The sequence below is a fragment of the Nicotiana tabacum genome, chromosome 5, assembly GCF_000715075.1.
Source record: "Nicotiana tabacum cultivar K326 chromosome 5, ASM71507v2, whole genome shotgun sequence".
Taxonomy (NCBI): domain Eukaryota; kingdom Viridiplantae; phylum Streptophyta; class Magnoliopsida; order Solanales; family Solanaceae; genus Nicotiana; species Nicotiana tabacum.
In genome coordinates this window covers 80,939,603-80,944,861 of record NC_134084.1, presented here as the reverse complement: position 1 = coordinate 80,944,861, position 5,259 = coordinate 80,939,603, and positions in this window count along the sequence as shown.

The following is a 5,259-nucleotide window of genomic DNA, read 5'->3' as shown; positions in this document are numbered from 1 at the left end:
TTAGTTGTGGAGCAAAGTAAATCTTCATGTTGTGTTATGAGTTCAGACTCAGAGGGGGATTAAGTGATTGTATAATAGTATGATTATGGAAAAATGTAGAGAGATACTAGTTTGAGGCTAAGTGGGTGGGTTACCTCCTGCGGGGTGTGTCGAGGTTTGTGTGAACCTTATGTTGTTTTGTAGCGAGTCCTCTTTTACCAGTGAATTACATATGCTACAGTTTGAGTTTGGATCGTGTATGAGAGTTAGATTGACTGTTACGAGGGTGAATGTGAGATTTGCAAATGGTTTGAGGAATTAGATGGGTTGTGTTGCATGAGCTTATGAAGGATTTAGCTTAATCTCATCCAGTTAGGGCAGCTCAACTAGTTATTGCGGCACAGGCCGATGACAGGCATGCCTTGTCTTTTGAGGCTTTACTAAGATTGGATAAGTTTACCTAGCTATTTCTAGTCCATTTCAGTGGTACACCTTCTAAGGACCCACAGGATTTTCTGAACCGCTGCCATGAAGTATTGCAGAATATGGGAATAGTTGAAAGCAATAAGGGTTGATTTTACTGTGTTTTAGATGACGGATTCTGCCAAGAGGTGGTGGAAAGATTAGGTATTTATTAGACCCGTTATAATTCAATATAAAGATGCGGACGTATTGAGAAGATCACCTAGTGAATCTTGTAGGGGTGCAACGGACCTTGACGTCTGGTTGACTTATATGAGTTAAAAGGTCAACATTGTGGATTATCGGACGTTGTGACCCATGACTTCATGCAAAATGGGGATGTCCACTATCAATGAATAGATCGAATGGTCATGTGTTATATCAGTTTTGACCTGAAATGTATATATATATATATGGTACTGAAAGGCTCCCCAATAATTTACACATATTTAAGGCCTGAGACATGTAGGGGATAAGGTTGGGACTTGTGATATGTCTGCCTCCTTAATAATCCAATACTTCAGTATCAAAGGAGTTAGAAAAACAACTTTAAATTTATAGAAGGTCTGCTCAGTGTGGAAGTCAAGGTTGCAGATTTTGGGGTGCTTCAGAGGAAGTACAGTGGTTGATGATCTTCTGGACTATGTAGTTTGTGCCAAGATTTATCTTGATGGAGTATACTTTTGAGATCATTGTGCATAATTAGGGGAAAGAGTTACCCCAAAGAAGAATCAAAAAGTATATGAATAAATAGGTTAGCTCAGCAGTGTTGAGTCAACATAGCAAAAGAAGAAATTAGTCGTCGGTGTTTGTGGCAAGCCTATGAAGAGGGCAGACTAGCCAATGCAAGATCACCTACTCAACTCAGTTCTCATAAATGTTTTTAAAGGAGTTTGTCTCCCAGATTCTCTGTAATATGTGGTATATGGGGTCTGAACGGTTGTGCCAGGTCACCATGACGGTGTCAGAATATGCCATCAGGTTCAATAAGTTAGCCGTCATACTCCTACTTTGGTTCCTAAGCTAGAGAGCGAATCCACAGACTCATTAAAGGACTCAATTATGATCTTGAAATTGTGTACAACTCGGAAAGCTACAAGTTGATGATTCATTTCGGCTAGTGGTATAAATTGCCAAAATGTTAGAATGTGTTCTGGATGAGGAAAAGAGGAAGCTAAGAAGACCAAGAGGTCTCGAGGTTTTAAAGTATTTAGTGGATTCTACTCTACAACTACAAATCATTATGACAGGGGCTCGAGTAGTCAGCCAACCCAGTCAATATATCTGATTACTCGAGGTGCTCCAGAAAGTTCTTTTAATGCACCACCGCCACGAGGTTTGTATAATGGTTATTCCAGTTATCTAGCATAGACTCAGTATGAGCAGCCGAACCCTCAAAGGGATTGCTATGAATGTGGTTGTACTAGGCACATCATGGAAAAATTGTCCTAGACTTAGGAGAAACATATTTTGTAAAAGCACTCAGGCTACGTGCCCCATTACAGTTACTACTCCACTTATATGGCCAACCGGAGGTAGGGGTCAGGATGTTAGAGGTGAAGGTGAGACTCCTAGAGGTGGAGACCGAGCCGTTGATATATTTTCTATGGTATGGCTGAGGTCACAACACCAGATGGTGTCGTTACAAGTACGGTCTCGAATTATTATAAAGTAACAATTTTGTTAACTTGATTCGGTTCTGAGTATCGAGGCAAGTCCTCCTATTGTACTCCACTTATGAGTGAGCTTCATAATTTTGAAATATGCTTATGTGAATACGCTTGTTGGGAGATTCGATGGAGATAGCTATGTCTATCATTATGTGTTGTGATTTTGTTAAACGGAAAATTATTCAAAAGAAGAAAATGGAATGTTCCAATTTGACACAATGTGCATATTACTTGTGGTACAGAGTTGAGGACGAGATCCTCGTGTTTTATATAATGTGAAATATTTAAACCGAGCTACAAGCTGTGGTAGATGTTATATAAGGACGAGGTCCTTATGGTGAAAGAAAAAAAATTATGTGTTTAAATGCTCCCTTTGTGAAATTAATATTTGTGCTATAGCACTTGTAGGGAGTCATGCCTATTAGGCTTATTTGAAAATTTTTGTATGAATATCTTTGTGCATAATTTCCTAGATTCGTATTGTAATTATTGAGTTTAGACTACGAGGTGAGTGCCCGAGGGATGTAAATTGTTACTTGTTAATATGGGTAAGTAATTATGAGATCTTCATGCCTCGTTGTTAGTAAACTGGATGTTTAAAACGAGATTTTATTAACATGAGGTTAATTGGCGATGTTGTAATCTATTATGAACAACTACTAAGACCAGAGATGTGGTCTTTGTTGTGTTATTAATATATACTTTGTGGTGCTTTGTTGGGTTGTGTACATGTTATTAGGAGTTGTTTTGGTGTTACTCTGACAGGTGGATAGTTCCAATTACAGGGGAGACTCTGCCAAACATTCTGAAAAATTTGGGATATTGAGATGTGCAAAGAAAGAGATAAGTTACATTATGTGTTTGAGGACGAACTCTACTTCTCATTTGAGGACGAATGACCCTAAGTGGGGGAGAATGTAACGCCCCGTATTTGATGGGTGCATAGGCACGAGTTGCTATAGTCAGTCGAGACTAATATCGTGTGTTGACGTGAAAATTGGACCTTTCTGGAAATGATTGGAGTGTAAGAAATTTGGTCTTAAAGTTTACAAATATGGATAAAGTAAATAATCTCAATTGAAATGGTGTTGTCGAACTTATGTCGAATGCGGTAATGTGGGATCAACCGCGAATATTTGTGTAAAAGTAAAATCATCAATTTGGTAACCTAAGAATAATTCTTAGTACGTTCGAGGACGAACGTTTGTTTTAGAGGTGGAGAATGTGATGACCCATAATGTCATCATTAAATTAAATAATTATCTTGGTATTTTATGACCTTGAAAAGCGGTATCAATAATTCCTCGACTTTCGTGCACAGTCCATATAATTTTCCGGAAGGTTTTTATGTGAAAAATGGATTAAATTGTGAATTAGAGCTTTAAAAGTCAACGGAGTTGACTTCGGTCAATATTTTGAGCAAACGAACCTGGATCCAAGTTTTGACCGTGATTTGGGACTTGGTCATATGCCCGAAATCAAATTCGGAGGTCCCGAGATCAAATTATCGTCATTTAACGAAATCTAGAAATCTAAGGCTAAAGATTTCTTAAGTTTGACCGGAGATTTGACTTTTGAGCACACAGCCCCAGAATGAAATTTCGATGATTCCAATAGTTTTGTATGGCGATTTTGGACTTAGGAGCATGTTCGGATTTGGATTTTGAAGTCCGTAGGACAATTCGCCGCATTTTGGCGAAAGTTGAAAAATAGAAGATTTTTGGAAAAGTTTGACCGAGAGTTGACTTTTTGATATCGGGTTTGGAATCCAGTTTTGAAAATTTCTATAGCTTTGTTATGTCATTATGACTTGTGTGCAAAATTTGAAGTCAGTCGGATTTGATTTGATAGGTTTTTGCATCTAATATAGAAGTTGGACGTTCCTAGTTTTATTAGGCTTGAATTGGGATGTGATTCGCGGTTTTTAGCGTTATCTGATATGATTTGAGGTTTTGACTAAGTTTTTATGATATTTTAGGACAGGTTGATGCATTTTGTTGAGGTCCCGAGGGCCTCGGGTGGATTTCGGAAGGTTAACGGATAGAAAAGCTGTCGAAATTCTCTTTGGGCAGCTGCTGCATTTTTTTCACAGCATCATGAACAGTAGCCGTGTACAGTGGCATGAACAGTACACTGAATAGTAGTCATGTGCAATAGCGTGAACAGTAACCCGCGTGAACAGTAACATGCATGAACAGTGTCGTAAAAATTCTGGACAGTTTTAAGTCCAGCAGTGAACAATTCGGGTTTTTGCCATTTTGTTTTACTTCCAAGCTCGGATTTTGGGCAATTTTGAGCGAGAAATCATGGGAATTCTTGAGGTAAGTCCCTTGTGATCATTATTAGTCAATATTATTGAATTATCATTGAATATCCCGGCTAGCTTACGTGTTTTTGAGGTGTAAATCGGGAATTTGGGCCTAGGAATTTGAAAATATGATTTGATGATTTGGAGGCCGAATTATTGTCGGATTTTGGTAAAATTTATATGGATGGACCCGTGGTTGGATGGGGTTCATATTCCATGATTTTTGTTGGGTTCCGAGATGTGGGCCCCACGGGCAAATTTTTAGTACAATTTCGGATTTTTAATGGAAAATGTAGAATTTCATATGGAATTAATTCCTATAATTTTTATTGACTGAATCGAATTATTGTGGCTAGATTCGAGGCATTCGGAGGTCGATTTGAGAGGAAAAGGCATTGCGGAGTAGGATTTTGCTCGAACTGAGGTAAGTAACGGTTATAAATCTGGTCCTGAGGGTATGAAACCCCGGACATTTTGTCGTACGACTATTTTGGAGGTGGCGCACATGCTAGGTGACGAGCGTGTGGTCGTGCACCGTAGGGATTGTGACTTGGTCCGTCTCGGGAGACTATGGAATCAATTGGCCTACTGTTTAATACATGTTCCCTCTGTTTTCATAGAAATTGATTGTACTTCATGTTAGAAATCATGTTTAGGACTTATGTGATCATTGTTGAGACCTGAGAGGTCGTGTACTTGCTGAATTAGCTGCTAAATTACTGTTTGTACTCAGTCATAGCTTTTCTTGCATATTATGCCTTTGTCTCTTACTGTTTATTGTTGATACATGATATTACTTCTGTTTGGGATGTTTATATGATTACTGAGAGTCTGAGAGAC